Below are 26,392 nucleotides of genomic sequence, written 5' to 3'. Positions count from 1 at the left end.
ATATCTAAATATTTAGATAGATAGAGAAATTGAAAGTTTGTTGAGAAACAGGATATTTATATAATCTCAAAGGACCACCCTCAAAATACTTCTCCATTATTAAGGAAAACACAGTAAATTTACATTGGAGAAGCCTGGCAAACACCATGTTAATCAAGTAATCAAAGCTGACATCACCAGTAATGGGACAAAGTGAAATGTGTACATTAACAGACTGCAGTGAGCCACACAGCACGATATCCGTGATGTCCCTTCCAAGGAAACATAACCAGAATTTACTCATGAGGAGGTACAGACAACCAAAACTGAGGGATATTCTATAAAATGACTAGCCTGCAATCTTCAAAATTGTCAAGGTCATGATAGTCAAGGGAAAACTTAAAATCTGTTCTAGATTGAAAGCAATTAAAGAGAAATGACAACTAATGTGGCCAGGGAGTCAGAAGTTGGAGGATGGGACCACCAGTCTAGGAATACCAACAACTCCCAGAAGCTGGAAGAGACAAGGAATGGATTGCATCTTAGAGATCATTTATTTTGCCTTAGTGAAACTGGTCTTCGATTTCTGGCCTCAATAACTGCGAGAGGAGGCTTTTCTGCTGTTTTAAACAGCTTATGGTAATTTGTTGCAACAACCATTGGGAACTAATACAGAATCATTTCCTAATACAATAGTTGTTGTCTTATCTGGCCTTTTCTCCTCTACCAATGAATTGAAGTAAGACTGGGGATAGTCAGCATTTCCCACATCATCATGCATGAAGATTCAAGGGAAATCCCAGATCTGATACACTGTTAAAGTGGGATCATCTTAAAAAAGAAGGTTACAGAACATCTGGAATCACAGAAACAAACAAAAAGAGTCACCTAAAATGGGGAGACAAAGAAAGAACCTGCAATCAAAAGGAATGGAAGACTCCCCAGTAAAAGAGTTAAATTAAATGGAGGTAAGTAAACTATCAGATATAGAATTCAAAAGAATGGTTGTAAGGATGCTCAAGGAACTCACTGACACCTACAAGGAACGGAGTGGGAACTACAACAGTACAAAAAAGGAAATAGAAACTATAAACAAGAACCAGGAAGAAATGAAGAATATAATACCTGAAATTAAAAATACACTAGAAAGAATTACTAGCAGGCTGGATGAAGCAGAGCACCAAATTAATGAGCTGGAAGACAAGGTAGAAAGAAATACCCAGGTAGAGCAACTGCACACAAAAAAAAAGACTAAAAACATATGAAGAAAGCTTAAGGGAACTGCAAGACATACATGAAATGCAACAACATTCAAATCATAGGAATACCTGAAGGAGAAGGAAAGGAGCAAGGGAGAGAGGCCCTATTTGAAAAAATGACAGAAACTTTCCCTAACCTGGAGAGGGGAAAAGCCACCCAAGTTCAGGAAGCACAGAGTGTCCCAATCAAGATGGACCCAAACAGGTCTACTCCAAGACACATCATAATTAAAATGGCAAATATCAAAGACAAAGAGAGAATCTTAAAGGCAACAAGGGAGAACCAGGAAGTCACATACAAGGGCACTCCGATAAGGCTAGAGCTGATATCTCAACAGAAACAGTACAAGCCAGAAGGGGATGGCAAGAAATATTCCAAGTCATGAAAAGCAAAGGCCTGCAGCCAACACTGCTCTACACAGCAAGGCTCTCAATTCAAATGGAAGGCGAAATAAGGAGTTTCCCAGACCAAAGAAGGCTGAAAGGATACACCTCCACCAAACCAGCATTGCAAGAAATGCTAAAGGAACTGTTTAAAGAAGAGGGGAAAAAAAAGAGCAAGAAAGAGAGGAATACAGGTACAAAGGGGGGGAAAATTAATAAGTACCTATCAATAATAACCTTGAATGTTAATGGATTAAATGCTCTGATCAAAAGACAAAGGGTAGCTGAATGGATAAGAAAACATGACTTGCACATATGCTGCCTACAAGAGACCCACCTCAGAACAAAAGATTTACACAGACTGAAAGTAAAGGGAGGGGAAAAGATATCCCAAGAAAATCAACAGGAAAAAAAAAAGCTGGGGTAACAAAACTTAGACAAAACAGACATCAAAACAGAGGCTATGAAAAGAGACACAGAAGGACACTTCATAATAATCAAGGGAAGAACCCATCAAGAAGAACTAAACATTATAAACATATATGCACCTAACATAGGAGCATGCAAATATGTACGGAAAATCTTGGAAGACCTCAAGAAAGATACAGACAGCAAGACACTGATAGGGGATCTTAACACCCCACTAACAAAAATGAATAGATCTTCCAAACAAAATGTTAACAAAGATATTGCAGCATTAAACAATGCCCTAGATCAAATGTACTTAACTGATATATTCTTCATCCTAAAGAAGCAATATATAATTCCCTTCAAGTACATATGGAAGATTTTCAAACATAAATCACATGATAGGAAACAAAACAGGCCTCAACAAATTCAAGAAAATTGAAATCATAACAAGCATTTTCTTGGACCACAAGGGCTTGAAACTAGAAACCAACCTCAAGGAAAAAACTCAAAAACAGTCAAATTCATGGAGACTGAATAATATGCTGCTAAACAATGAATGGGTTAATAATGAGATCAAAGAGAAATCAAAAAGTTTCTGGAAACAAATGTAAATGAACTCACAACAGTGACAAAACTTACAGGACACAGCAAAGGCAGTCCTGAGAGGGAAGTTCATAGCAATACAGGCCTACCTAAAAAAGACAGAAACATTTCAAATAAACGACGTAACCCTACATCTACAATTGGAGGAACAAAAACAAATGAAGCCCAGAGCAAGTGGAAGGAAGGAAATAACCAAGATCAGAGCAGAATTAAATGACACAGGGACTAAAAGAACAATTCAAAGGGTCAACAAATCCATGCGTTGGTTCTTTGAAAAGATAAACAAAACCAACAAGCCTTTAAGCAGACTCATCAAGAAAAAAAGGGAGAGGACCCAAATAAATAATATCAGAAATGAAAGAGGAGAAATAACAACTGATACCACAGAAATACAGAGGATTTTAAGAAATTAATATCAGCAATTATATGCCAAGAAATTTGAAAACCTCGATGAAATGGACAAATTTCTAGAAAAATATAATCTTCCAACACTGAATGAAGACGAAGCAGAAAACCTAAGCAGACTGATAACAGCTGGTGAAATCAAAGCAGCAATCAAAAAACTCCTGGCATGCAAAAGCCCTGAGCTGGATGCTTTCACAAGAGAATTTTAAAAATATTTAAGGAAGAGCTAATCCCTGTCCTTCTTAGACTATTCCAAAAAATCTAAGAGGGAAGACTCCAAAACTCTTTTTATAAAGCCAACATCATCCTAATTCCAAAACCAGATAAAGACACTACAAAGAAAGAAAACTACTGGCCAATATCACTGATGAACATAGATGTTAAAATCCTCAACAAAATATTGGCAAACCACATCTAGCAATGCAATAAAAAGATCATACAGCATGATAAAGTGGGATTCATCCCATATATGCAAGGATGGTAAAATATTTGCAAATCAATAAATATAATATATCACATAAACAAAAGGAAAGACAAAAAAATCACATGATCATATCAATAGATGCAGAAAAAGCATTTGATAAGGGACAGCACCCATTTATGATAAAAAACACTCAGCAAAGTGGGAATAAAGCAGGCATACCTCAACATAATAAAGGCCATATATGACAACCTACAGCCAACATTGTACTCAACAGGCAAAAACTAAAAGCTTTCCCACTAAGATCTGAAACAAGACAAGGATGTCCACTTTCATCACTTCTATTCAATATAGTATTGGAAGTCCTAGCCACAGTGATCAGACAAGAAAAGGAATAAAAGGCATCCAAATTGAAAAGGAGGAAGTAAAACTATCCTTGTTTGCAGATGACATGATAGTATACATAGAACACCCTATAGACTCCACCAAAAAACTACTCAACCTAATAAGTGAATAGGGCAAAACAGCAGGATACAAAGTCAATATGCAGAAATAGAAAGCGTTTTTGTACACCAAGAATGAAATATCAAAGTCAGAAATCAGGAAACAAATCCCATTTGCTATAGCAACAAGAAAAAAAAGTACCTAGGAATAAACTTAACCAAGAAGGTAAAACACCCATACTCAGAAAACTATAGAACACTAAAGAAAGAAATTAAGGAAGACACAGATAAAAGAAAGCATATACCATGTTCATGGATTGAAAGAATTAACATCATGAAAAGGTCCATACTACCCAAAACAATTTATAGTTTTAATGCAATCCCTATTAAAATACCAATGACATATTTTGCAAATATAGAAGAAACATTTCAACAATTTATATTGAACTATAAATGACCCCAAATAATGGCAGCAATTTTAGGAAAGAAAAACAAAGTAGGAGGGATCACAATACCTGACCTCAAACTATATTACAAAGCCACTGTAATCAAAACAGTCTGGTAGTGGCATAGGAACAGACACAGAGATCAATGGAAAAGAATAGAGAGCCCAGATATAAACCCATGTCACTATGGTCAATTAATATTCAACAAAGTGGGCAGAAGCATAAAATGGAGTAAAAATAGCCTCTTCAACAAATGGTCTTGGGAGATCTGGACAGCTTCATGCAAAATAATGAAATTTGACCACCAGCTTACACCATACACAAAAATAAACTCAAGTTGGATAAAAGATATAAATGTAAGTTGCAAAACCATAAAAGTCCTAGAGGAGAATGTAGGCAGGAAACTCTCAGATATTCCACACAGCAATATTTTCACTGATATATCCCCTAAAGCACAAGACATAAAAGAAAGAATAAACAAATGAGACTTCATCAAAATAAAAATCATCTGCATGGCTAAAGAGAACATCAGCAAAATGGAAAGGGAACCAACCGTATGGGAAAATATATTTGCAAATGATACCTCAGACAGGGTTTTGATCTCCAAAATACATAAAGAACTCACATGACTACACTCTAGGAAGACAAACAACCCAATTTAAAAAATGGGCAAAGACCTGAACAGACACTTCTTCAAGGAGGACATATAGAGGGCCCAGAGACATATGGAAGGATGATCAGCATCACTAGCCATCAGAGATGCACATTAAAATCATAATGAGATATCACTTCACATCAGTCAGAATGACCATCATAAACAAACCAACAAACAAGTGCTGGCAAGGTTGTACAGGAAAGCGAACTTTAGTACACTGTTGATGGGAATGCAGACTGGTGCGACTACTGTGGAAAACATTTTGGAATTTCCTCAGAAAACTAAAAATGGAACTGCCTTTTTATCCAGTGATCTCACTGATGGGATTATACACTAAGAATCCTGAAACACCAATTCAAAAGAACCTATGCACCCCAATGTTCATAGCAGCACAATTTACAATAACCAAGTGCTGGAAGCAACCTAAGTGTCCATCAGTAAATGAGTGGATCAAAAAACTGTAGTACATTTACACAGTGGAACACTATGCAGCAGAAAGAAAGAATGAGTTCCTACCCTCATGATAGCATGAATGGATCTGGAGAGCATTATGCTAAGTGAAATAAGCCAGGGGGCAAAAGACAAATACCATGTGATCTCACCTATAAGTGAAACCTAATTAACAAAAAAAGCAAGCACGCAAAACATAACCAAAGACATTGAATAAAGAACAAACTGACAGTAACCAGAGGGGAGGGGGATAACGTGGGAAAGAAGGGAAGGGTCGTCAAGGAACATGTATAAAGGACACATGGACAAAGCCAAAGGTGGGTAGGACTGAGGGTGGGAGTTGGGGGTCAGAGGGGAGCAGGGAGTAGTGGGGTGAAAATGGAGACAACTGTACTCAAAGAATAAAAAAATAATAAAAAAATAAAACTAAAGAGGGAAAATAAAGAAGGTTAATAATGAAATATTTAATGTTCTTTTTTTAATATTTAATATTCTTAAAGAGGTCAATGTCCTTGTTAATAATTAAGGATTGTACTCTCCTTTCACCCACAGATCAGAAGGGTTTTATTCAGCTTTATGAAATGCATTTCCCAGCTGTAAGATGTCACAGGGGCATCACTTGATTTAACAATTCAACTGTAGCAGGGATATTAGTCAGGGTTCTCCAGCAGAATGTGTGTATATATAAAGAGAATGATTTATTTTAAGAATCGGTTCACATGATTTGGAGGCTTAACAGATCCAAAACCTGCAGGGTAGCCTGCCAGGCTGGAGGCTCAAAAGGAATTGCAGTTTGAATCCAAAAGCAGTCTGCTCATAGAATTCTTTCTTGCTTTTGAAAGTCAGTCTTTTTCTAGAAAGGCCTTCATGAATGGATGGGGTTCACCCATCCCATGGAGGGTAACTTGCTTAACTTAAAGTCTACTAATTTAAATGTTAATCTTGCTAAAAATACCATTACAGAAATATCTACAATAAAGTTTAACCAAATATCTGGGTCTACCCATGTTGACATGTAAAATTAACCATCACACAGGGAAAAAACAATGCACTATCATTGGGCTGGACATATGCACAGAATAAGAGCTCATCTTTTTGGAGTTAGGGTCATTCACTTTGGTCTCATTCAGTGGTATGTATACTTTTAGCTCATGTTTCTTTCCTATTTTAAAGATTTTATTCATTTATTTTTAAAAAGAGGGGAAAGGAGGGAGAAAGAGAAGAAAAGGGGAAACATGGATGTGCAAGAAAATTGGTTGCCCCCAACTGGGGACCTAGCCCACAACACAGGCATGTGCCCTGACAGAAAATCAAACCAGCAATCTTTTGGTTCACAGGCTGGCACTCAGTCCACTGAGCCACACCAGCCAGGACTCTTTCTTTCGGGTTGTTTTTTTTTTTTTAACCTAGTTTTTATATTCAGGAGGAAAAGCAGGCCCGAGCATCATCAAAGTTTAGGGCTCATTTCACCAAAGTGTCTAATATATTTTGTAACTATCTTATTAGCATAAGGGCATGTGGAAACCTTTGTTATTAGTCATTTAAGGAGCAAGAAAATGTAGGCCCATCTGCTCTATAGGCCTGAATCAAGAAAAGCTACTCTCAGGACCAATTCTCAAGGCATTTAGAGAACAGATTTAAGACATGAGGATGTTTTCACCTAAAAGTTTTCAACTTAATTTTTTTAGCACAGTCTAATCCATTCACTATAGAAAAGAAAGACCAGAGTTCACCTGTGGCAGAAATATCCACCACAAAGTACTCATTCTTTTTCAGAAGATGATGCAATGCTATTTCTTCTGCTAGGGACAGAAATGACAATCACATCTTGGATCCAACTTCTGATCATGAAGCCATGAGCAAGAAAACGGGAAGTCCTTGATGGGGTTGAGAAATGTCTCTGCCTTCAGGCTCTCTAGTTCTTTGGTTCTCAGAAACGTCAGCTGGGAAAGGATATGTATTCCAAATAAGAGGACCAAGGGGATAGTAAACTGAGTCAGCCAATAACCATAATAATGATGAATGAAATAGCTGTTTTGTACCAGATACTGTCCTGAATTCCAGGGAGACAGGATGACAAAACATGGCCCTGCTCCTCTGTCCACTGGGAATAACAGATAACTGAGTCACTGTGATGCATGAGTAAGAGAGCTGCATGCAAAGGAGGGCGTGACTAACCCTGTCTGAGGGTATAGGGGGGTTTCACAAAGGAGGTGACCCTTGACCTATACATTGGAAGATACTTGAGTCCAGCAGACAGTGTAACAGGAGACAGAGGATTCCAGAAACTTGGAGTTTAATTTTTATTTACTTACTGGTTTTATTATTGATTACTAAAGTACTAAATATCCACTTATGATACATGTAAATGTAAAGAAGTAATGTAAAAAAATGTAAAGAAGTAAAAAAAAAAAAGACTCTGAAAAGACCCATAACTCCAATATCAGAAGGTAAACTACAACAGTAATAATTTTGCCATAATTCATTGTTTTTTTCTATGCATTGTAATATAATATTGTGTTTATACTACATTTATAACTCTGTACATTGTTTATCCTCAAGATATTATATCATTAAAAAAACTATTTGATAGCTTCTTAAAATCTCACCAGGTTTATCATAATTTGCAAGAATTAATCTATTGTGGATTTTTCTGCTCCAAGTTTTCATACATATAAAGGATGTCTTTGTGTGTAAATTTTTGTTGTATTTTTAAAAGTGGAAACCCTGAACTTTACTAACACTCTTGATAACTAACCATATTGCTTTCTAGAAATGTTGCTGCAATTTAAATTATTACCAGCAAAGTACAAAAAGTGCCTTTCTTACTAAATTCCTACCAACATTGCACAGAATTTTTAAAAACGGATTTTAGCATATATTCAGTAAAATGTACTAATCTCAAAAGTATACCTTACTGGAATCATTTTTAAATTTTTTAAATATTTGATAATTTAATAGAAGAAATTTGTATTCCTTATATTTCTATAAAAGTTAAATGTTTTCTTATATACATTATACTCTTGAACTTGTTTTTTGTGATGTCAGTGCATGACACTTATCTGTTAACACCTAAGTGGTCTTCTAAAGTGTGTTTGTGTGTATGTGTGTGTGTTTAAAGAAACCACTCAGACTGCGTTCTCTCCCTCTTACTCTTCCAAAGGAAAAGAAGAACAATCACCAGTGGCTATTAGCAATTACAAAAGCAACACCAAAGCCAGCTTCACACTCAGGAGAACACTATGGCTCCTCCTCATGGTTTCAGGCGCTCTACACATTCATAGAAACTTCTCTAGTAACAAACTATAGAAATGATCCCTGAAAGTATAGTATTAACATGTGTGTTTTAATTATACTTGTCATGTTTGCTATAAATATTTTTCTAGCTTGTTTTTTTCCATTTTCTTTTCTAAAAATATATTTTATTGATCATGCTACTACAGGTATCCCAGTTTTCTGCCTTTGCCCTCCTCCACTCAGTACCCTATTCCCTCCAGCAATCCCCGCCCCTTAGTTCATGTCAATGGGTCATGCATACAAGTTCTTTGGTGACTCCATTACCTATACTATTCTTAACATCTTCTTGTCTGTTTTGTACCTACCTTTTAATCCCTGCTTCTTAATCCCTGAACCTTTTCCCAAAATCTACCCCTTCCCCATCCCAACTGATAATGATCTCCATATCTATGATTCTGCTCCTCTTCTGCTTGTTTGCTTAGTTTGTTACTTGGATTCAATTATTGATAGTTGTGAATTTATCACCATTTCAATGTTCATCATTTTGATCTTCTTTTTCTTATATAATTCCCTTTAGGATTTCATATAATAATGGCTTCGTGATGATGAACTCCTTTAGTTTTATCTTGCCTGGGAAGCACTTTATCTGCTCTTCAATTCTAAATGATAGCTTTGCTGAATAGAGTAATCTAGGTTGTAGGTCCTTGCTTTTCATAGTTTTGAACACTGCTTGCCAGTCCCTTCTAGCCTGCAAAGTTTCTTTTGAGAAATCAGCTGACAGTCTTATGGGAACTCCCCTGTGGGTAATTTATGTCTTTTCTCTTGCTGCTTTTAAAATTCTCTCTTTATCTTTAATCTTTGGCATTTTAATTATGATGTGTCTTTGTGTGGTCCTCTTTGGGTCCATCCTGTTTGGGACTTTCTGTCCTTCCTGGACTTGTATGTCTATTTCCTTTGCCAAATTAGGGAAGTTTTCTTTCACTATTTTTTCAAATGAGTTTTCAATTTCTTGCCCTTCCTCTTCTCATTCTGGCACCCCTATGAGTCAGATGTTGGCATGTTTAAAGATGTCCTAGAGTTTCCTAAGCCTATCCTTGTTGTTTTGAATTCTTTTTTTCTTCCTGCTGCTCTCTGATTGAACACTTTTTCCGTTCTTGTGTCCAAACTGTTTTGATTCTTGGCTTCATCCCCTCCACTGTTGGTGCCCTATTGATTTTTCTTTTTTTCACTTAATGTATTCCTCATTTCTGCCTGGGTCTTTTTTTATGCTGTTGAAGTACCCAGTGAGTTCCTGGAGCATCCTGATAACTAGTGCTGTGCATCTGATATGTTGTCATCTCCATTTCATTTAGTTCTTTTTCTGGAATTTTGTTCTGTTCTTTCATCTGGGCCATACTTCTTTGTCTCTTCATGTTGGTAGCCTCCCTGTGTTTGTTTCTGTGTATTAGGTAGACCTGTTTTGACTCCCTATCTTAGTAGTGTGGCCTATTGCAGAAAAGCGCACCTGTTAAATTGCTAGGGGCAGAGCCTAAGTAATTTCCAGGGCAAGGCAACCCGTGTCACAGCTTTGTTGCTCTGTGTCTGGGCATGCTCGAAGAGGGCACAATGCTGCTGCCTGACCTCTGGAGTTTTGTGGAGGAGGAAGCTGTCTCATGGTACTTGCCCTGTTGCCAGTCTCTTCACTTTCTCCATTTTCTCTCCATATGCCACTGGTGCCCTTCCAGCTGCTGCCCTGGTGCTGAAACCCAGGGTGGGGGTGGTTCTGCATAAGTCCTAAGTCCATTGCAGGCCTTATAAGAGGTGTCTCTTGAAAATACCACAGTTCCTTCCACTGCCCCAACCACCACTGGTTTTTATAGCCAGAAGTTACAGAGACCTATCTTGCTGGCACTAGAACCCTGGGCTGGGTGGCCCAGTCTGGGGCTGGGATTCCTCACTCCTTCGCTCCCAATTTTTATCCACCACACATAGATGTGGGATCACCCATTCCTGCCTCCACACCTCTCCATGCCTCTCCACCTCTCCATGCCTCTCCACATGTCTCCACGTCTCTTCACCCCTTACCTGTCTAGATGAATGTGGCTTCTTTAAATCCTTGGTTGTTGGACTTCCACACAACTCGATTTTCTGACAATTCTGGGTGATATTTGTTTTTAGAGTCAAGTATTTTTTGCTATAGGTGTGCATAGAGGCAAGTCATGTTTACCTACACCTCCATCTTAATCAGAGTGACCTTTTTCTATTTTCTTTATGATGTTTTTGTCAGTCAAGGCTTTTTTTGCTTATACGGTCAATTTTCTAAATTTTTTCCTTTGTAATTTCTTGCAAGCATAATTAAAATATTATTAGATTCTTTGAAAATTCTTTAACTTGTGGGTTACTTAGAAATGTGTTGTGTAATCTCTAAATATTTGGGGAATTACCTAGCTATCTTTCTACTCTTGATCTCTAGTTTAATTTCATTGTGATCTGGGATCATTCTTTGTATAATATCTGTATTTTTAAATTTGTTAAGATGGGTTTTATGCCCTACAATGTGGTCTATCTTGTTGAATATTCCATGTAAGCTTGAGAAGAATGTGAATTCTGCTGTTGTTGGGTGGAGTATTCTGTAGATATCAATAGATCCAGTTGATTGATAGGGCTGTTTATATCATTTATATCTTTACTGATTTACTGCCGGCTTGATTTCTCAGTTACTAGCAGAGGATGTTGAAGTCTTCAAGTGTAATAGTGGATTGTTCTACAGCTCCTTTCAGTTCTATCAGTTTTTGATTTATGAATTTTGATGCATATTTAGGTGCACAAGTGTTTGGGATTGTCATGTCTTCCTGGAGAATTAAATCCTTTGGTATTACATAATACCACATTTTATTCCCAATATTCTTTTTTGGTCAGAAGCCAACTTTGTCTGAAATTAATATAGATACTACAGCTTTCTTTAATTAATGCTAGCATGGTATATATATTTCTCTGTTCTTTTACTTATAATCTAACTGGTTCTTTATATTTAAAATGGGTTTCTTATACTTAGGTCTTGTTTTTTTAATCCGCAATGACAATCTGTCATTAGTATATTTAGACCATTCACATTCAGATCTTCACTATGAAAACCTGCTGGGTTCCTGGAGGTATAGACCACAAAAATATAGGGGCTTACCCTGAAACTGTGGCCCCAGGAGTTTTTCTCGTATATTAGTACACAGTCGGCCTCTGGAAATGCATTCAAAATTACCATTTAAGTGCAATATTTTAATTGACCGATGTTGATGGAAATTTAAGGCAAGAAGATAATAATTCAACATATCTAGAAGATCATTTGTTTTCAGGTGCATAAACATGGCATAAGCATTCTGCCTAAAAGTGTCTGTGAATCATCCCTTAAAAAAATGGATTAGTTTCTATGGACACCAAGAGCATGATGCCACTTTTGATTTAATGAAAACCTCACAAAGCCTAGTTTTGGTAGCAGAGAGCCAAGCAGGAGTGGTTTGGAAGGCAGAGTGCTTTCCTGCAGCCCCTCGGGCTATGCTTCTGAGGAGTACATCTCTTAAGAGCTTCATAGAAATAGCAAACTAAGTATGAATTTTATATCTAATGCCTAAAATACCCTCCCTTTTTCTTGTTGGTGGCTTAGTCTGTGTTTATTTAGAGCTGCTTAGTTTACAGATCTGGCCAATGTCACACCATGTCATTATACCCTAAAGGAATTTTAGTTTCTTATATACCTCCTATCTTCCTCCTGTGGCAAGTGAATAAAGTTCCAGTCCAATACGAAGCACAATGAAAATCTAGACAACTCTGGGTGAGGTCAACTGGACAGCCTCTTGCAGCTCACCAGTGTATTGTGTTAATGATATTACTAAAATACTCAAGCCGCAATCAAACTGTAAGTAAGACAATAATTTACTGGATTGAAGATAGACATGTAGATGAAGAGAACAAATTTGAGAAGCCAGAAATAAACCCTTATATTTTCAACAAGGATATCAAAACAATTCAGTGCAGAAAGAGTAATTTTGCCAACGAATGGTGCTAGGACAACTGGATATCCATATGCAAAAGAATAAGGTTGAACCATTACCTCACAAAATAAAAAATGCAAAAATTAACAGAAAATGGGTCAAAGATCTAAATGAAAAAGCTAAAGCTATAAAAGTCTCAGAAGAAAACATAGGCATAAATTTTCATCACCTTGGATTAGGCAATTGTTTCTTAGATATAATACCAAAAAAAGCAACAAGTGACAAAAGAAAAAATAGATAATTACATTTCATCAGAAAATAAAACTTTTGTGCTTCAGGAGACCTTATTAAGAAAGTGAAAAGACTACACAAGAGTGAGAGAAAATATTTATAAATCATATATATGGTCAGGGAATTGCATATAGAATATATGAAGAAGTCTTACAGTTCAGCAATAAAATAAAAATAACCCGAGAGCCCAGATCTTGGTTTCTAATACATTCTCCAAAGGTATAAATAAAATGAACATGGCTCCTTAAAGAAATGGTTGATACCAAGACTGATGCAAGAAGTAGAGCAGATGAGCCTGGAGCATCTTATAGTGCCAGAAAGTAAGGCAGTGCTCAAACATACACACACACATACACACGCAATGATAGGGATATATCAAAGAAATTCAGGAATTAACCGAAAGAGTCCCCAGTGGCCAAAGTTAGAACATATTGAACAACAAGACAAAATACTATTAGATTATAAATCAAAACCTAAAATAACTAACAACAAGCCCAAAAAGAATATGAATTAGTGAATGAATGAATGAGTGAGTGAATGAATGAATGAATAAGGAAGAAGAGACAAATCTTCCATGCAGAGGAATTCCAAATAATGTAGATAGGTATTCTGCTTTCAGAAGGTGGTACATAACTCCTTACTCTTTAGAAGATTATGCAAAGTGATTTCCTTGCAAAGAGTGCAGTATGGAAAGGGAAATGAAAGGAACTGTACAAGCACTGCCTCATCCAGGTGAAGTAGGTCAGCATCAACAATGGTAAGCCATGTCTATAGTGTGTAATGAAAATGACACTTTACCTTTGTGACCTCTTCTCCAAAACACATAACCCCAGGCTAATCATGAGAAAACATTAGAAAATCCCAACAGAAAAATATTCTGCAAAATATTTGACCAACATTCCTCAGAACTGTCAAGATGATCAAAAACAAGGAATGTTTGAGAAACTGTCATAGACAAGAAGAGCCAAAGGAGGCCTGACAACTAAATGTAATATTGTATCATTAATTGTAAGAAATATACCATACTAATGTAAGATTTTTCTTAATTAATTGGGAAATTTTAATTAATAAGCATCGAGTGCATTTTACATTGATAACTGCAATACTGAAAATGTGACATTTTAAATGTTCTTTTCAAAAAAAGTTAGTGATTTGTTTTTTCTGGGAAACATCCACCTATGAGCATTTATGTGGCCAGTATAGGTCACTATGATTTACTTAATGCTAGTACCTAAATGAGTGTTCACATTTTATGTCTACAGTAAGGCAGACTTTGAACTTCTGCATCATTGAATTTAAGCAAAAATTCCATGAGATAATTCAAAGGACTGTCAAACTCCTGAAGTACAAACACATAAACCACATAGGGGTCACTTTTTACTTGAAGTACATCTGACCTGAGAATACAGGTGATTTTTCTTAATTCTTTGGAAAAATATTTTTGCAGTAGGTCTCATGTCTTATCTACTACAACTGGGTGTTTTTTTAAAGAAAGATTATCAGATCTGTGGTTGGTTTCCCACAACTGATAAAAATCTATCAAAAACATCATAATATAATTTGCAAAGAAAAAAGTTGTTTTTCAAAGGCTGCAGGAACAGGAAAGAAATAACACTTCTTATTTGTATAAGCACAAGCATTTCATAGCTTATCATACTGCAAATAAATCCAATATAGTGTTCAATAGTTCTATAAAAATGAACTAAATATATATGCTTACTTCCACTACTCCAATAGTAAAAAATTAGATCTGGGTGAGAGATGCACTGTACTAGTCTGCTGGTCCAATTTAAGGGTTTGAAGTCATTTTTGTGTATTTGGCCCAATGGTGTCCTCATTCCAGATAAATGCAGTTTGAAAAATGGAAATTAGGGCAAAAACTCCATGCAACAAAACACAAGGATATGCTACTAGAGGTTGCTGCTGTTCCATGGCGAGTGCAGAAATAGAAACTGTGGAAGCAGAAAAATGACATCATCTAATATTTTCAGCAGTGAGAATGATTCCTACCATTCCTTGCAAAGAAAATATCACCTCAACTAAAAAGTAGGATCGTGGGAAGAAGACAAATCCAAGGACACTTGCCACACAACCAAATGAAACACCTGTCATACTCATTAAGTTTAATAAACAAAACACCCCTAGACATCCAATTGTACTGATCCCATACACATAGCCAAACTGGATATGCCAGCCAGTAACAGTGTGACTCCAAAGGCAAGGCAAAAAACCATGGGTCCTGCCAGATCACTCTCATTCATGATGCTGCCATCTGCTATTTTAATGAATGTAACACTGTTAGTGTTTTTGCCCGATGTGGTCAAAATTGATACCTAATTCTTCTAACAAAAGTGGTTCATTCTCAAAGTTGTTCTCATAGAATGGCTGAGGTATAGTTGGAGTATATGCCCCAGCTGGCTGGAAAATCTGCCCAGGGTATGACAGTTAAGATTGCATCAAGCCTGGAGGGCCAAATCAGCTTTGTAGTGATGAGTGACAGCCAGCCTACTGTTTGCTATAGGGGTCTCCACTTCCTCCATAATCATAGCACTGCTATGATTGGCCATCAATGCTGTAACTCCCTGGTAATAATCCATATTTAAGTTATCAAAGCCTGTCATTGCAATGATCAAAAGTGGAGGTGACGTCTGCTATCCAGCAGCCACAGATAACCCCCAAACTCCGCTTAAGATCCTGCACTAGCACCTGTTGCTATGTGTCACAGGCCAAAGATGTTAATAATAGAGGAAATTCATGCAGGGCAAATAAAAACTCTGAACTCTCTTCACAACTTTTCTGAAAGTAGGAAACTTCTAAAAAAATAGTTTTCTTTTAAAAAAACAATAAGCAAAGTTTAAAGAAAAACAAATAAACAAATGTAAAAATAGGTAAAGGTTTGAATAGACATTTAGCCAAAAGAAATATAGCCAGTAAGCACATGAAAAGCTGTTCAACATTTTTAACCTATAGGAAAATGCTAATCAAAATCACAATGAGACACTACTTCACACCCACTTGGATGACCATAATCAAAAGATGGACAATAGCAGGTGTTGACAAGGATTCAAAGAAACTAGAACCCTCATACATAGCTGGTAGAAATGAAAAATTGTGCGCCATATTTGGGAAATAATCTGGCAGTTCCTCAAAAAGTTAAACATGGAGCTACCAAATGACCCAAGAATTCCATTCTTAGGTATATAACCAAGAAAATTTAAAATGTATGTTTACATAAAAATTGGCACACAAATAATTCATTTCAGCATTATTCGTAACAACTAAGCAATAGAAACAACCCAAATATCTATCAACTGATAAGTGGATAAAGAAAATATAGTATATCTATACAATGGTATGTTATTCAGCTCTAAAAAATGACATATTAATAAATGCTAATACATAGAGAACCTTGAAACCATTATGCTAAGTGAAAGAAGCCAGGCACAAATGGTTACCTATTGTGTGATTCCATTTTTATGAAATGTTCTTAATAGACAAAGCCATAGAGACTGACAGTAAACTAGTAATTTCCATAGGCTAAGGGGAGTAGAAAATGGGGAATGACTGCTAGTGGGTAAAGAGGTTCTTCTTGGGGCGATGAAAATTTTCTGGAATTTAATAGTGTCACAACTTTGTGGATATACTAAAATCTACTGAGTTGTACACTACAATTAATAAAATAAGAAAAATAAGAGTCAAGTCACACTATAAACTGTCCTCAACATTTTCCTTCAAAGAAAGGAGGAAGTTGTTTTATGTAACACATATTCTATTTATAGAAAAGTTAAAGCACCAAGTGGACAGCCAAGCCACCATCATCTTGACCAGCAATCAGTGGGCACTGGCTTTAGATAGGAATGCTACAAAGCATGTCCCTCGAGAAGGTAGTGCAGGAAAAGGCAAAGAAAATTCACTCTCTCCATCAAGTGGGAAAAATGAACATAGATCCTATCTATTAAAGGGAAGGAACAGGTCAAGCCAAGGAACATGTATAAAGGACCCATGGACAAAGCCAAAGTGAGAAAGGATTGAGGGAGGGAGGTCGGGGAGGGGGCAGGGGAAAGTGGTGGCGGGAAAATGGAAACAAGTGTATTTGAACAATAAAAAAATTTTAAAAATTAAAAAATATGTCCATTTTTATATGTCAATCATACTTCAATAAAGATAAAAAAGGAATTGGAAAAAATAAAATAAAACAACTAATGGAACCTGGGTTGACTTTAACCACTCATTTAGAAAACTACAAGCTTATTATGATTGCTTGTATCTGACTAGCTATGAATACAACTGAAAATATGAGATCTACACTCTGTGCTCGACATTTCTATAGCTACTTAGAATAGCCCCCATTTCCATGGGTGAATGGAACAGAATACCAGATGCCAGTTTGAGCAACAAATATCTGCAAGTGAGGCTTTTTATGCTTTTTGTCAAGTTCAAAGAACCAATGCTTCAGAGTCAGCTGTTTTCAAGGGAAGGGGAGAAAAGAGGCCACCTGGTTTCCCAATCTTGAAGAAAACAATATTTTTAGAAAAGAGAAGCAGAAAATAAAAGCTATATAAGAATGTAATGAAGAAAATGCATGTGGTGTCAACATGAAGATCCTCTCATAGCACAGTGAGAGACTGTAATATGTTGACCTGCATTCACAGATGCTGGAGGAGAGTGAGCCCCATCAGATGCAACTGTGCTCTTTGGGAGGAGGGCACAGTATGAGGCCCAGGCCAGAGAAGGCTTGTAGAAGGAGTAACAGTGGTGAAGTCTGACTAGCATTCAACTGAGACAGGAACTCCCTGATGATGTATCAGTGGCAACAGCCCGGATGTGTATCAGAATATGAGAAGAGGACCCAGCCCTCCCTGACCTGGGAAATGAAGTCATTGCTGGGTAAATGGCCCAAGTTGGTTGTTGCTATGGAAACCACAATGCTCTTGGTTTCTCAAATCAAGGTTAAGAAGAGATAGTTCCAGCTGTCTGTGGGGAAAATAAGAACTCAGATAGACCTACTTCTAAAGTCCACTCCAGATTCATCTTCTCATCCACCATGGTATAATAATTCCTGGATTCCTTCCCACCTGACTTTGGTGAAGACACAGTGGGAAACAGAGTCTCAAGAGAAGGTCTTTTTGTTTTTGGTTTCATTGACAAAATGCCACGCATTAACCATAATGTTGCTATGCCAGGAACTCAGAATGATATTCTTCCCATTTTCCAACAGTGAAGAAAAGTTGACATTGAATAGAAATATAAACAGCTACATGTATAATAAGGTGGGTGTGGTGAACACATGAAGTTTAGTCCTATTTGATATCCATTGCCCCTTTTACTGGTAAGAACATCCTGATTTTCCTTTGAGATATACCACTTCCTCATTCTTGGTCCACATGCTTCAAGTGGAGCCACCTCCAGCCCACAAAATACAAGAATGGGCATATGACTAAGGTGTGGCCAATGAAAACATAGTAATTTGTCCACAATACCCAAGGTGTACCATTGGGTCACAGGACTTTGGCTAAGCTGAAGCAGTAAGCCTGGAGCTGCCAGGAGACCTCTTCCCTAACTGAATGGAGAAAGCCAATCTGCAGTGGAAAGTAATGAGGCCAACAACAAAGGACAGTAAATCTGAGAGAAAGAGAAAGCCCTGACGACATCATTTGATCCTTGATCGAGCTGTACCTGAAGATAAAGCTACCTGTAGATGTCCCTACTACATGAGCCTATTGATTATCAGGTAATCTGACCATTACCTACTAACAGTATTAGGTTATTTTTATACTTCAGTGGTACAAATCATCAACATTACAAGATCTCAGTGAAGAGAAAGATTGCCATAGGCTGGAATGATCAGAAAACATTGAAAAGGTGAGTTTTATGCAAGACCCCAAAGGAAAAAAAAAGGTAGAGAGGAAGCAGATTTCAGAAAGGAGGAAATGGCTCCAAGGTGGCGGGAAACAGCAACCTGGCCTTGCTGCAATAGCAGACTTCTGCTAAGGTAAAATAGTGATGGGCAGAGATCAATAAGGTAAACCCTTAGATTCAAGGTGAAGGAATTTAAATTTAACCTTGTATTGAAGAAGCAAGAAACTGAGCTCAAGGAGCCAGATCAAGATAAATATATTAATGAGGCAACATCTTGAAGTTCCACTGTAGGAAGCTGTTAAGAATTAAACCTTTAAAATGTTAAGGATTTAGAGTAATTGGAGAAATATGCATAATGAGTAACCACATAAGCAATATTTTAGGACCATAGAATGCCTACATTGAAGCTAGGAGACACCCCAAACAAGGGAACAGCCCAGTGCAAGCTGTATCAATGACTCAAAATCAAATCAAGTGCATGTCTAATTTCTTTTTCCTGTGTTTCTTTTATTTCTTCTTTCCTGCTCTTTCCATCTCATTTTCTCCTCCTTTGCCATGACTATCCCTCCCACTATGCTGTCTTTCTCCATATCTTCTCTCTTTTATTCTCTTATTCACAAGCTATCTTTTGTGCTCAAACATGTTGAGACCTCATTATCTCTTCCTTTCTGCCCTATTTTAAATCCCTTCTTTGGGCTCCTCCTATCTCTCAAAACGTTGATGTAGCCTCAATGTTTTCCGTGTGTATGTGTAGAGAGAAAAATGGAAGTAGGTGCTGGTCTATGTGATTCTGGTTGTCTGGAGGCAACAGAAGCTACAAATGTCCTAAAATATTTATTAGTCCCTTCCCCTCCCTAAAATCAAGCAGAGGCACTTTGGGTGAATGAGGAGAGAAGCATAAGGACTTACTGAAGTCTTCAGTACCAGAAAAGGAAAATCTCCTTTGTCTATATTATTAGTTCAGGACAGTTATTCCCTATGAATGGAAGTTAGTTATTCTATATTTCCTATAACTAAATTGATCTTTTTTAAAGGAGGAGAATAATATGTTCCAGGGGAAGATTCATTGAATCTCTGATGAAAACATCTTAAAAAGGCAAGAAAGAAAAATAAACAAATGTACTATATGTGCTTACTCACTTTCAAAAAGTACTCATACATTTTAAAAGGTAACGAGGTGAACTTGGGTGCACAATATTTCTGCATCTCTCCTACTCCATGACCTTGCTCAAGCTCCCACAGGTGAGGATGCACCAGGCCACTGAGGACAGGGAGCTGCAACATGTTTGATAAAACCTCATGCCCTTTTAAGTAGGGTCAGTATGACCGTATCTTTTCCTTAACTCTCTATAGAAAAAAAGAGTCTAAATTTGAGTGGGAAAATTAGAAATGAACAAAGCTGCCAAAGCAACACAGGAATACTTTTGAGCCTAGCAGACACATGAACCAGGAGCATGGCTCTCTGTAGGAGAGGGACTCACCTTCTAAAACACTGTAACTATTCCCCTTAAAAATATCATGAAAATTTTAAAAATGCTGTGTCTCCAAGTATATTCATGTAGGAGTGTGGATTGTCTTCCTACAACACCAATAAGTCCAGGAGCAAAATGCATATAAAGTCTATTTAATTGATTATAAATAGATTTAATTGAAAGTTAAATTCTCGGATGAGTTTGGTATTTCTGGAGAGCCTATGTGCCAGGATCTGTGCTAAGGCTTACCTACTTCGCCTTCTGTATTCTTCATGAGCTCCCCAGCAGGCAGGAAGCATTATTGCCGCTTTTTACATGAAAAAGCTGAGATTCGAAAGAACTAATTTGTCCAAGATCAAATGTACCTGAGATTCAAACCTAGGCTAGATTCCTCAAACCACTATTTCTGATTTATTTCACTGTTTAGGGGTTCAAAAAGCAGAATCCATCTGAACAAGGTCATGTTTGTAATCAGCAGTGGAAAGAATCCTGAACTGAGGTCCAAGTTCTAGCATTGGTTCTGCCCCAGTTCAGCGGTCAAAGGACACTTCCCTGCTATTCACTCTGAATTGTCAAGGTTGAAATAATAAAATTATTTTGCAAAAAATAATTCATAAAATAAATACATGGGATGATGCCTTGAATCATTCATCCAGTCCATGTGCTTTTTCCCTGATTGAACTTGATGAAGTTCTTTCCACCACTCAGGACCTTGGCAATGGCATGCTCCAGCCTAGAATGTCCATCACATGACTGGAAACTTCACATCCCCCTCAATGCCTGCAGTGCCACCTCTTCAAAAGCATCTCCTGATCACTCTTTGTAAAGTCATTGCCTTCTGACACTGTCGCAGCTCCCTTTTTACTGACTTCTTATATCTTAACTTACCTAATGACTCTTTTATATGTTTACTTGTGTATTGCTTGTGTTCTCCACCAGAATATAGGGACTACACCTGCCCTGTTCCCCACTATATCCCCCTTTTGCCAGGCATAGCACATAGCAGGTGCTTAATCAGTATTTATTGAATATAAGAATACTGCTCACTCAATGTCCATTGAATATTTTAGCTTCTTAGAGGTATTTTTCTAATATAAAAACAAACAAACAAACAAAACAACACCCAACAGGCTCAAAAATAGACCTATCAGCATGAAAAGATTTTCAAAACTTAATTAAATATAAAAACAATTTAAAATATAATCCCATTTTTATAATAAACATGTAATGCATACTAAAATAAATGAAGCAAGAGGTAGAAAATAAATGCTTATAATAGTGTGGGATTATCTGAGTTGTTTATATAATTTTCTTTTTGCTTGTCTAATTTTCCTGTAATGAGCGTGTATATTACTTTTGTAACATGAATACACAATAAAGTATATTTGGGAGATGGGGGTAGGACTGACTAACAACCTTGAATAAACACAACTTAGAACAAAAGTAAACTCTATAGGCTGCACCAAAAAGGTGTTTAGGGATTTTTAGCCTTATCCCTTTTATTTAATAATTGCAACTGATATTTTCTCAAAATCTTGTAAGGTGAAAAAAATGAAATTTTAATCCTCCATGTCTATTTAGTTTCCTCACTTAAGCTTCTCTTGGTAGAATATTGGGAAGCACTCAACATAAATGACTTTATAATACCATGTTGTTGCAATTTAAAAAATAAAGGTGAGTGGGGACAATAGACTCCCTCAGAAGTCAGATGTGCACAGTAAATCCCAGCCTCAGTTTCCCCTATGACAGAGAAGAAGTAGACTGGAGCATTTCTAAGGTATCATCAGTTCCTATAATTTTATCAGCCTATCAGCCACATAATAGGTAGAAGAGTGTGTAAGCTTTAAAAAATGATAGATAATAGTTACATAGAGACAGAGAGGTGTATATTCCTGTATATTGAATTTTTTTATACAAGTGTACAAGCAGGCTACATTATATTTAACAATGCTAATCGTGCTAAAACCCACAGCATTTCCATAAGAAGCAATTCAAATGCTGAAATACATAACCCATGATTACCCCCAAAAAATTAAGGAAAAAATTACCATCTGATAATTTTAAATATTTTCTGTACTTGAAATATTTTAATAATAATATTTAGGAAAGAGTCACCCTGACCAGTGTGGCTCAGTTGGTTGGGCATGACCCCACAAAGTGAAAGGTCACTGGCTTGATTCCTGGTCAGGGCACATGCCTGGGGCACAGGTTCAGTCCCCAGTTGGGGTGTGTACAAGAGGCAACTGACTGATGTTTCCTTCACTTCAATGTTTCTTTCCCTCTCTTTTCCCTGCCCTTCCCCTCACTCTAAAAAGAAATAAATAAAATATTTAATAATACTTAGGAAAGAGTCATTCCATGTAAGTTTAGAAAATGGTCATAACATTCAGAGCTCAAGACCATGACTTGTTGGCTCAAGCAGTTATTAACATAACTCAAGCTCAGTTCTCTTGGAATTTGTAACAGGAAGAACTAGGTAGGCATTAGTAATTTCTCTTCAATAAGAGACAGTGCCTGGCATATTGTAGCTATCCAAAACCTTTCTGCTGAAAGGAAGAAACGCAGTATAATGAATACAAAGGACTTCAAACCCACGGAATACTCATGTGCCGGAGGAACACGAGAAGGAACGGGTCCAACTTTAGAGAACTGCCAATTCCCACAGATTTGTACCAGCATATTCCTGCTGAGGATAGTAACTCTACCTCATGAAGTTTTCCCCCTACTACCCTTGAAAGAACTTATTCATAATATACTAAGACAAAATAGGGAAAATAGAACAAATATTAAATTGACATTGTCACTACCTAGTGTATTATAAAGTGAAGAGTTTGGTCCCAGGCTCACAACTCCAGTTTAAATCTAGGCTCTAGCATGGCCTTTAAACATGTCATTGAATCTCTTTGACCCTCAATCTTCTCAGATGTCATACTGAGTTGCTGATTATTCGTGGATATATTTCTCTTTTCATAAAATAACAGCCTATTAAAATATCATTCATGTACCAACCTATTCAGAGTATAATTCAATGGTTTCTAGTATATTCACAGAGTTCAGAATTCTAAAACATCTTCATCACCCTAAAAAGAAACTCTGTACCTGCCTATTAGCAGTCAGTTCATCTTTCCCCTCACCCTCTCTCCCACAGCTCTAGGAAATCGCCAATCTATCATCTATGTCTATAAATTTGCCCATCCTGGACACTTCATATAAATAGGAACATACAATATGAGGTCTTTTATGACTGGCTTCTTTCATTAGCATAATGTTTTCAAGGCATACTATGTTATAGCACGTATCAATACTTCATTCCTTTTTATTGCCAAATGATACTCAATTTTCTAGATGTAGCACACTCTATTTATCCATTAATGGGTATTTTAAAATATTTTAAAAGTAGTTTTGGATGCTTGGAGTGATATTTATATTCAGGTGGATTGCTTTATTTCCCCTTCAGCTACCTTCTCCACATTAGGGTGGCATGTTAGTTTGGGTCTCCCAAACAGCTAAATCATAATGAAATTCCTCATTAAGGTAGGTAAAGTTAGTACCACCAATAAAGTGTCCTTTACTTGTCATCATTGTACTTTGCTATATAAATCAGAAAATCGCAGGCTCCTGCCATTTTTTTCCATTCTGACCTCCCTCGCGGTCATATTTAGACACTGTCGTTACCAACACTATCATTTTCAAATTGACTTCATTTCACTCCCTCAACTATCATCACTCCAACAACTCTTTGCCCTTCCAGGATATCCATTCCGTCTACTTTACTGCCTTTTAACTACCCAGTAACCCTTTCACATCTTCATTTTCTTCCTTATCCAGTTTAGATGCCATAATCCATCATCATCATGATCCATCATCATCATCATCATCGTGCTCTTGCATAACACCTCCTCTCCCAGCCATTCTGCCTTCTGTTGTCCTTGCCTGGCAAAGTTATGACCCTGATCTAATGGTCTGCCTACTCTGCTCACAAATCTGAGCAGCTGAACATGGCGACAAAGAAACCACCCAACACACTGAGGGGCAATACTCTAAACTGTCAATCGCAAATCTCAAGAGGGGCCCCAGTATGCCTGGGAAATCCTATTTCATTTTTCTTGTTTATTTACTCTCCAGTTTCCTCTACAGCTGTTTATTCTCTCTTCTTAAATTTCCAGCCCCTTGACCTTTCTCACTCTCACTGATGAACTGATGGACTTGCTTTTCATTCAACTGAGAAAACAGCTGCAATCAGAAAATAACTTTCTCAACATCCCTCCAACACATCTACCAGTTTACTCTCATCTAGATGTATACATTTTACCTTCCTTCTGATTTCAAGGGATGAACCAATTTCATTAATATGAAAAAATATATAACACTTATGAAAGTTCTGAAAAGCAATTTAGACAATGGTGGAGAGTTTAGAGTTGAGTTAGTGTGAAGTACATTAGAAAACTAATTCTAGGGCCAAATTCTCCATTTGTGTGCTAGATTCCAACTCCTCTTGCATTCTGCAGTAATGTGCATAGCAAAGGAAAAATTTACCACCTGGTTCATCTATGGATAGGATTCACATAGTCGTAATAAAGTAAACCCTGAATATTGATTGAGCTAAAATTATGGAGTTATGAATCATCTATTTACCTCCCACATGGAAGATGAGAATTTAACTTTTGTTTCTCCCCCTCATCCTCTCTGATAAAAATAAAAACTTAAGAAAGCAATCATCTCTACTTTGTCATTCTTTTCTCACAGGCACATAGGAGTTCTTGGTCATCTTATCTCTTACAGTTCTCTATCACTGAAACTGCAAGGGATAAGATGATCAATGAATTCTATGTGACCATATCAGTGAACAAGTCTCAGTCCTTACCTTACACATACTGGCAGCAGCATTTGCACAGTTGATCCTTGACATATTTCCTGAAACAACTTTCCTGACTTCACTTTTAAGACGTCACACTCCCTTGGCTTTCCTGATACCTGGTCAGGAATGGCAGACCCAGTAGTCAATAAAACTCAAGACACTTGCAACAATTTGGGAGAACCACATCCAGAGCCCTTTCAGGCACTTTCCTTCATAAGGAAGTCTTCAGGGGTGATTCTGAAAGAAAAGGCTCATTAATGTCCCTTCTGCCTCTGTACCACTGGGATCTAGGGTGTTCCCTCCCCAAGTGCTTTGTTGTTGCTCTCGCTCCATTGCAACAAAACCTGTGTTTCCCAGTTTGGTAGCTATAACTTCACCTTTTTTCCAATCATATCCTACTTACGCCCACACATTTTTTCTGGAAAGGTTAGGTGCCAGATAAACCTGGACATTTACAATAAAATTTACAGAGACCATTATGTCCTCCACACTGGCCACATAGGGACTTGGTAAACAGTGTGCTCAACTAAGTGGTTATTATCTTATAATCTAGGTCCTTATCAATTGAAAAGAGAATCCAAGTACCTGAACCAGAATTAAGTTTATAGCCTCTATGCCCACTTTTGACTGGGCTGCTACTGGAGGGTATATCAACCTGGTTGGCCCAAGATTGCTGTTAGGGGAAAGAAAGGTGCATCATGCCTAGAAATGGTCAGGGTTAAAATCCATTAAGTCTATATAATCCCTTAAACCTGCCCAGAAAGACATTGAGAAGAGCTGATCCCTTTCTGGGCACAGCTGAATTACCAAACCAGAAGGTGGTGAAATCAGAAATATTTTTGAGTAACAGGTTTTTTTGGAGGTCATTCCAACATGCAACACCACCAGATGACTATCAGTCATAGAGACCATGAATTTCTTAGAAATTAGCCATTTGTTGAGTGGCTTTTGTGACAAAAGATATCTATCATCAGATTGCAAATGATCCAAAAGTCCAAATACATAACACAGGTTATTTTCAAGGGCCATAATAGTGGACAGTAAATGAACTTTTTCTCTACTCCAGAGGAAGAGGTCATCTTTATTTTCCAAGGCTGTTCACTGCAACAACTTGAAAAAGGTGTCCGGACAGAGGCAGACAGGGCCTCCACTCACAAGATGTGCAGAAACACAAGACACTACTGTCTCCCAGCAGGGGGCTGAGTACAAAATGAACACCAGAAGCAATGATAATTACATATGTATAGATACTAT

The 26,392-nt window shown here is 37.2% G+C and overlaps 1 non-coding gene and 1 pseudogene across 1 annotated transcript; both read right to left on the bottom strand.

Moving 5' to 3' along the window:
* Positions 1–8,579: 8,579 nt before the first annotated feature.
* On the bottom strand, positions 8,580–8,790 carry LOC129085444 (small nucleolar RNA U3). Its single transcript, XR_008530701.1, has one exon. It is a non-coding gene; the product is annotated as a small nucleolar RNA U3 (small nucleolar RNA).
* A 5,962-nt stretch (positions 8,791–14,752) lies between these two features.
* Positions 14,753–20,092, bottom strand: LOC129085249 (protein YIPF5-like; annotated as a pseudogene).
* Positions 20,093–26,392: the final 6,300 nt, after the last annotated feature.

The sequence above is a fragment of the Pteronotus mesoamericanus genome, unplaced genomic scaffold (genome assembly GCF_021234165.1).
Source record: "Pteronotus mesoamericanus isolate MK-2021 breed Mesoamerican mustached bat unplaced genomic scaffold, CSHL_Meso_final scaffold_232, whole genome shotgun sequence".
NCBI lineage: Eukaryota > Metazoa > Chordata > Mammalia > Chiroptera > Mormoopidae > Pteronotus > Pteronotus mesoamericanus.
Note: the sequence above shows the minus strand (reverse complement) of the source record. Positions and strands in the feature narration are given on the sequence as shown.